Source organism: Chlorocebus sabaeus, chromosome X (assembly GCF_047675955.1).
Source record: "Chlorocebus sabaeus isolate Y175 chromosome X, mChlSab1.0.hap1, whole genome shotgun sequence".
Classification (NCBI taxonomy): Eukaryota; Metazoa; Chordata; class Mammalia; order Primates; family Cercopithecidae; genus Chlorocebus; species Chlorocebus sabaeus.
In genome coordinates, this window is record NC_132933.1 from 33,731,753 (window position 1) to 33,740,331 (window position 8,579).

Here is an 8,579-nt window from a genome sequence, read left to right on the forward strand (position 1 = left end):
CCCTTGAGCCCAGAAGATCAAGGCTGCAGTGAGCCATGATTGCACTACTACACTCCAACCTGGGTGACAGGAGTGAGACCCTGTCTCAAAAAAAAGAAAAGAAAAAAGAAATATGGCAATGAGTAGCAAAAGAACCAGAAAAATTGTTCATTTTTTTTTTTTTTTTTTTTTTTTACTATTTCTGATAATTTATACTAAAAAAAGTTATTCAGGGTTGGACACAGTGGCTCATGCCTGTAATCCCAGGGCTTCATGAGGCCAAGATTAGAGGATCACTTGAGCTCAGGAGTTTGACAACAGCCTGGGCAACGTAGCGAGACTCCCATCTCTAAAAAATAAAAATATTCAAAAGTAGAATAAAGCATTATGGAAAAAGATATACTTTGAGTTGTTATCTATTATATAAGCTCAGAGAAAAGGTCCAGGAGAAAACACAGATGATAAAAGATGAAAGAATGCTGCTGATGACTAAATTCTAGGAGGTAGAACAGAGAAGCGACCGAATTAAGAGCATAAATCAGTCTTAAAGAGTTGAGAGGGCAAGAGAAAGATGACGTTTATGCACTACTCTCCACATGACATTTTTGAATACTTGAATACTTGTCTGTGAATTTTTTTTTCTTTTTTTTTCTTTTGGTTTTGAGACAGGGTCTCACTCTGTCGCCCAGGCTGGAGTGCAGTGGCGCGATCTTGGCTCACTGCAACCTCCGCCTCCCAGGTTCAAGCGATCCTCCTGCCTTAGCCTCCCAAGTAGCTGGAATTACAGGCATGCACTACCACATCCAGCTAATTTTTTGTATTTCTTAGAAGGGATGGGGTTTCACTATGTTGGCCAGGCTGGTCTGGAACTCCTGGCCCCAAGTGATCTGCCTGCATTGGCCTCCCAACGTGCTGGGATTACAGATGTGAGCCACCGCACCCGGCCTTGTCTGTGAATTTTGAAAAAGTATACAAAGTATTTGCAAATGAGCATTATTCGGGAGTCTGTAGCATTCAGCAGATTCTTAAAAGGGGCCATAACTCCATAAAAGCACCTAAATCAATAGTGTACTCAAAGTACTTTTCATGTTTACAAGCTTACAATTACATTTTCTACAGGTCAGGAATATTTTCATCACCTTTAATTAAATGGTACAACTTCATTTCATAGGTGGGAACTAAATAGTTATTCTTACAATTTAAGGGAAACTAAATACGTAGAGGGAAACAAGCGCTCAGCAGAGATGAGGTTGCAGCTGGACCCTAAAGGAGCTTACCTAGTTTGAGAGGTCAGGGCACCTACGTCTCCCCTAGGAAATGAGCCTCAAACTGAGACCCGAGAGGTGAGTTAGAGAAAGAGTATCTCAGGTAGAGGGACAAGTATATACTAAGGCCCTAATATGAGAGACTGCCTCCATCTAAAAACTCAAGGCAGTCTAAGGTGGCTGGGGAAAAGAGACAAGGTAGTCAGGGCCAAAGAGCAGACACCTTGCAAGTCACGTTAAGGACTTTGGACTTTATCCGAAGGGCAAAAATGCTCCATCAAAGCATTTTAAGGGCCGGACGCAGTGGCTCACACCTGTAATCCCAGCACTTTGGGAGGCTGAGGTGGGCAGATCACTTGAGGTCAGGAGTTTGCGACCTGCCTGGCCAACATGGTGAAACCTTGTATCTAGTAAAAATACAAAAAATTAGCTGGGCGTGGTGGCAGGCACCTTTAATCCCAGCTACTCAGGAGGCTGAGGCAGGAGAATCCCTTGAACCTGGGAGGCGCAGGTTGCAGTGAGCCGAGATTGCGCCACTGCACTCCAGCCTGGGAGACAGAGCAAGACGTTGTCTCAAAAAAAAAAAAAAAAAAAAGTGGGGAGCTGGGTGCGGTGGCTCACACCTGTAATCCCAGCACTTTGAGAGTCTGAGGCAGGCAGATCACAAGGTCAGGAATTCAAGACCAGCCTGACCAACATGATGAAACCCTGTCTGTACTAAAGATACAAAAATTAGCCAGGCATGGTAGTGCGCACCTGTAGTTCCAGCTACTCAGAAGGCTGAGGCAGGAGAATCGCTTGAACCTGGGGCAGGGGGTGGGGCGGAGGTTGCAGTGAGCCAAGATTGCACCACTGCATTCCAGCCTGGGTGACAGAGCGAGACTTCGTCCCAAAACAAAAATTTTTTTAATGGTTTTAAGAAGGAAAATGAAATGATCAGATCTGAATTTCAAAAAGATAATTCTGAAGAGTGGGGAATGGATTGAAGGCAGCCAGACATGAAACAGGGAGATCAGTTATGGGGGTGGTGCACTGGTCCAAGTGAGATGATGGTAGGCTGGACTAGACTGGTAGCTGTGAACATTCATTTAATACATTTGTATTGATCACCCACTACATGACAGGCATTAAGCACCGGAGATACAGCCATGACAAAAGCACACAGGTCCCTGCTCTCATAGAACTTACAGGAAGTGAGCACAGTGGCTCACACTTGTAATCCCAGCACTTTAGGAGGCTGAGGCAGGAGGATCACTTGAGGCCAGGAGTTGGAGACCAGCCTGGACAACAAAGTGAGACCCCATCTCTACAAAAAATAAAAAATAAAAAACTTAGCAAGGGATGGTGGCATTTGCCTGTAGTCCCAGCTAATCAGGAGGCTTAGACAGGAAATCCCTTCGGCCTGAGAGTTTGAGGTTGCGGTGAGATGTGATCATGCCACTGCACTCTAGCCTGGGTGACAGATAACCCATCTCAAAAAAAAAAAAAGAATTTACATGAGAGACAGTGACACAAATATATATCAGATTGCGATGAGCGCTATGAAAAACAATAAAGCAAGGTAAAGGGCTAAGAGTGCAGGGGTGTAGCGGAATGCTATTTAATATATGGTAGTCAGGGAGGGGCCTCTTCTGATAAGGTGACATTTGGGCAAAGATCTACATGAAACAGATATGGGGAGAAGAGCATTCCAGACAGAGAACACCTAGTACAAAGGCCTGAGGCAGGAAAGTATGTAAAACACAACTTTGTAATAGAACCAATAATTATAGAAGAACACTTGCATAACCACTACCTGGGTCAAGAACTACAAAACTGAAAACACTGAAGAAGCCCCTCAAGGATCCCCTTCAGATCACACCCTCAGGTAATCACTGTATTGACTTTTTTTTTTTTTTTTTTTTTGAAGATGCAGTCTCACTCTGTCACCCAGGCTGGAGTGCAGTGGTGCGATCTCAGCTCACTGCAACCTCCGCCTCCCAGGTTCAAGCGATCCTCCCACCTCAGCCTCCTGAGTAGCTGGAACTACAGGTGTGGGCCATCACACCTGGCTTTTTTTTTTTTTTTTTTTTGGTAGAGATGGGGGTCTCCCTACGTTGCCTAGACTGCTCTGGAACTCCTGGGCTCAAGCAATCCTCATCCCTCAGCCTCCCAAAGTGCTGGGATTACAGATGTGAGCTACCACGCCTGGCTGTTGAACCTTTCTGTAAACACTTTTTTATTTGCTAAGGTGAAATTTACATAACATAAAATTAACCAGTTTAAAGCAAACAATTTGGTGGTATTTAACACATTTCCAGTGTTGTGCAACTACCACCTCTGTATAGTTCCAAAACATTGTTTTCATCACCCTAAAAGAAAACCCCTTGCCCATTAAGCAACTGTTCCTCATTCCCTCCTCCCCTCTGCCAATCCCTCCAATCCCTGGCAACCACCAATCTGCATTCTCTGTGGATTTAATTATGTTATATATATATATATATATATTTTTTTTTTTTTTCCCCTGAGACAGAGTCTTGCTCTGTCACCTAGGCTGGAGTACAGTGGAGCGATCTCAGCTCATTGCAAACTCCGCCCCCCAGGTTCAAGCAATTCTGCTGCCTCAGCCTCCCAAGTAGCTGGGATTACAGGCACACGCCACCACGCCCTGCTAATTTTTGTATTTTTAGTAGAGACAGGTTTTCACCATGTTGACCAGGCTAGTCTCGAACTCCTGACCTTATGATCTGCCCGTCTCGGCCTCTCAAAGTGCTGGGATTACAGGCGTAAGTCACCGCGCCCAGCCTATGTTAGATATTTCATATAAATTGAATCTCAATATGTAATCTTTTGTGTCTGGATTCTTTCATTTCGTTTTCAAGGTTCATCCACATTGTAGTATGTATCAGTACTTCCTTTCTATGGCTAAACAGTATTTCATTGTATGCATAGAACACAGTTTGCACAATCATCTGTTGATGGATATTTGTGCATTTACCTTTTAGCTGTGACTATGGGTGTACATGTATTTGTTTCAATGTCTGTTTTCAGTTCCTTTGGGTATATACTTAGGAGTGTAGTTGCTGGGTCATATGGTAAGTCTATGCTTAACTTTATATATTTTATATATATATATATATAGAGAGAGAGGGTCTTGCTCTGTCACTCAGGCTAGAGTGCAGTGGCCAGATCATAGTTCACTGAAGCCTCACACTCTTGGTCTCAAATGATCCTCCTACCTCAGCCTCCCGAGGAGCTAGAACTACAGGTGCACAACGCCATGCCTGGCTAATTTTTTGTTTTTCTTTTTTTTTTTTTTATTGAGATGGAGTCTGGCTCTGTCACCCAGGCTGGAGTGCAGAGGTATGATCTCGGCTCACTGCAACCTCTGCCTCCCCGGTTCAAGGGATTCTCCTGCCTCAGCCTCCTAAGTAGCTGGGATTACAAGCACCTGCCACCACGCCTGGCTAGTTTTTGTATTTTTAGTAGAGACGGGGTTTCATCTTGTTGGCCAGTCTGGTCTCGAACTCCTGGCCTCAAGTGATCCGCCCACCTCAGCCTCCCAAAGTGCTGGGATTACAGGCATGAGCCACTGTGCCCAGCTAAATCTTTTACTTCTTTTGACAATGTTTTATAGTATTTACAGAATAAGTATTGTGCTTCCTTTGTTAAATGTATTCCTAATATTTTGTTCTTGATGCTATTGCAAATAGAATAATTTTCTTAATTTCATTTTTAGATTATTCATCCACAGTATATAGAAATAAAACTGATTTTTTTCCAATATTGATCTTATATACTAGAACCATGCTGAACTCATTTATTGGTCCTAGCAGGTTGTTTTTTACTGGATTCCTTAGGGTTTTCTTTTCTTTTTTTTTTTTTTTTTTTTTTAGGACAACTTTTTATTGCTACCAGAGGCTTTTATCATCAGTACACGGTTCTGACTGCAATACCTTTTTCAGACTGCAAAGGGAGCTCAGTATCGAGAAGTCATTAAGAGAACTATATGTAGGCTGGGGAGGCAGCGGGGGAGTAAGTTCTATTAGAAAATCCTAATAGCTTAACAAAACTAGGGTACTAAATTCAGTTATAACATGTTACAGACTCAAATCACAGAGCTGCCCCAACATCTAGACAGTCTCTCCTACTGATTATAAATGAGTGAAAACTATCAGTTAGAAAAATCTAATTTCAGTTGTTACATACATGTTTCTTTGGTGAGCACCTGGATATATTAACTTTATCACAAATTCTTTTATACAAATGTCAAAAATGCTTTCAACAAATCTAAGTGTCCTAATTACATACCACTTTTAAGCATCACTTTAAGGTAAACAAAAATGAAAACCATAATTTTAAATTAAAATTTGAAATGAGACACAAAATCAACCTGGTAATATGAGAATTTTTTCTGTTGCTGTCTCTGATTAATATGGGACAATTCCAAAGTACTTTCATACTAATTGGAACTTGCATCATGGCTGTCACACTGAAATAATTTGTTCGACTGCTAAAAAATCATTTTGGGGTTTCCTATTCAGTGAGAATCAATACAGATCAGCATGCATAAAGTTCAGTAACTTAAATGGAGAAGCAAGCAAAAGCAACAGGAAAATTAAATCAGGATGCTGAGGGGGAACAGGTTTGCTGGCTATGAATTTTAACTGAATTTTTGATGGGGCAAGCTACGTTACATTATGGCAGAAAAAAAAGTGCAACTGGCATACTGCAAAGAGATTTTTTAAGTTTAAAAAAAGTTTGGATCTTTTGGATTTTTTTTTTTTTTTTGTCCTTATGTGTTTAAATAACACTGAATTATAATTAGCCACACAAATAATGAGAGTAGTTTTTTTTTTGTTTTTTTTTCCTGGCTCACTCCAAATCAGCCTGTTAAGGTATATATCCTTCTACAGCCTTTCCTGATTTTGCATGTTCTCATTCCCAGAGTAGTCTACCTTAGTTTACACTCAAAGGTAACACTTGTTGAAACTACATGACAGAAATAGGCTGCAAAGGTGGACAAGGGGAAGCATGTCCCTCTTGTCTTGATAAGTCAGTGCCACACACAGAACCCACATTTTCTGAGACATTATCTTCATTATAGAGCCGTTTGATTCCATCATAGAAGTCATCCACTTCCATTTCCTCTACTTTGCGTTTAGCAGAGGTCTGCTTGCACCCACTGGCAGCTGGGAGATGATGGTAAAAGGCTGCTGTACCTCTGACTGGCACTTCTGGCTTGCTGTTGTCCTTGGAGAAGTCTGGGCCTGGGACAGAGGAGGGATGTAATCTGAACACTCCTTTGTCACAGGTCACCAGGGTGTGCTTGAGGGGACAGTAGACATAAACGGAATTTAGAGGCAGGGAAGACTACAGAGTAGAAAGGTGATGTGGCACAAGCTCCCGACAGTGGATCAACTGGGAGCTATCCATCTGTGCTTTCCGAAGCAGTTCAATTGTAAGAGAAAGCCAATCAGGAATAAGTTTCTCCATTTCCAGACTAACCATGGCCAGAGCAAGCATGGATCCTCTGAATTGCAGAAGTTGGTTGCAGGCCATACAGTGAAGTAGTTGCTTGGTAAGGACTGCCAAATTTGAGATGGGCTCAATTTGGGCAAACTGAAAAGTAACTGAGGCCTAGTTGACACCGCAATAGCATGGAAAATATGAAGACAATCCAATGGTGTGGCTGTGTGAAGATCCCAATTCAACTTATCCAGAATAATTCTCTCCATTCTCAAAATTTCAGATGAGGAACATCCACAGAAACTGTCTCTTGCCAATACCTTTAGTACTGGAATTCTCTCATCTTCCTCAACAGTCTTGGTAGCTAGGAAAAAACAGCTGATTGCAATACAACTCAAGTATATCGGATGAGCCTTTACGGTAGCTAAAAACCTGTCCAAAAGACTGCCAGCCAGAGCAAATGTTTCTGGGTAAAGGTTGAATTGGTACTTGAGTTTGGCCAGCCATTGAATTACTTCATCTCTCTGGGATGGAGAAATATTCTGAGTTGAAGGCATTTTCCGCACATTCACTTTCCACATCTGCGCTTCCCTAGTGATTGCCTTTTCCAACAGGAAAGACAATCTCTGGTTTTCCAAAGGCCCTGGAAACTTCATGATATCCTTTGGATCTGCCTGCTAGCCAGCTTGAAGTAGCAGCTCCTGCTGCTGCTGCTGCTGCTGCTGCTGCTGCTCCTCCTCCTCCTCCTCCTCCTCCTCCTCCTCCCCCCCCCCCCCCGCCCCCCGCCCCGGCTGAGCTATAGGCCTCACAGTGGTGACGCGGGGTCATCCGGGGGCCCGTTACCACCTCATTCTATCCGCCCGCGGCGGCGGTGCGCGCGGGACTACGGGGCCCATTGAGGAGGGAGAAGAGCGGGAAGCGGGCCGGGGGGCTTGGGCGCTGGCGCTCGAGCGGGACGCACGGCTGCGGGCGCTGGGTCGGTCAGCGAATTAGTTCCACGATGACCCCCGGCCTGAGGCCGCCGCCGCTCGAGCCCAGGTGGGGAGGGGGCTCCCTCTCGCCATAGGGCGGCGGGGGCCGGGGAGAGGCGGGGGGGTGAGACCGGCTCTGTCCCTGCCCGGGGAAAGCGCCTCCGAGAGGAAATGGTGAAAGCGGGGGAGGGGGGAAAAGAAAAGAAAAAAAAAGAAAGGGGAAAGGGGGGAAAAAATAAGAAAAAGCGAGACAGAGGCGCTGCCGCGTCCGCTCGCGGGGAAGGCTGGGGAGGGAGGGCTGGATTCCTTAGGGTTTTCTATGTACATGACCACAATATTCTATGTACACGAAATCCATGACTATGTCATCTGCCAATAAAGTTTTAGTTCTTCCTTTCCAATCTGAATACATTTTATTTCATTGTCTTGCCCAATTGCCATCGATGGAGCTTCCAGGACAATGTTGAATAGAGGTGGTGAGATTAGACATTCTTCTCTCCTTCCTGATCTTAGGAGGAAAACATCCAGTCTGTCACCACTAAGTATGTTATTAGCTGAGAGTTTTTTGTAGATGCTCTTTTTTGAGTTGAGAAAAAGTTCCCTGTATTCCTAGTTTGTTGAGTGTTGTTATCATGAAAAGGGGTTGGATTTGGGGCAAATGCTTTTTCTGCATCTATTAAGATGATTATGTGGTTTTTGCTTTTTATTCTACTGACATGGTCTGTTACAGTAACTGATTTTTGGATGTTTTAAAGATAGGAAAACAAAACAAAGTGTTTTTCCTACTCTCACACTCAAGGAAACACAGAACACTTCACCTGTGGTCACCAAAATGTGTGGGGAAATACACACATACACCAACCAAGCAATTCTCCAGCCGACGTCAGCTGGATCGCCTCCAAATCAATTCAATGCC

The 8,579-nt window shown here is 43.7% G+C and overlaps 1 pseudogene; it reads right to left on the bottom strand.

Annotated features, from left to right (window-relative positions):
• Window positions 1–5,712: 5,712 nt before the first annotated feature.
• On the bottom strand, window positions 5,713–7,382 carry LOC103247344 (cyclin-I pseudogene; annotated as a pseudogene).
• Window positions 7,383–8,579: the final 1,197 nt, after the last annotated feature.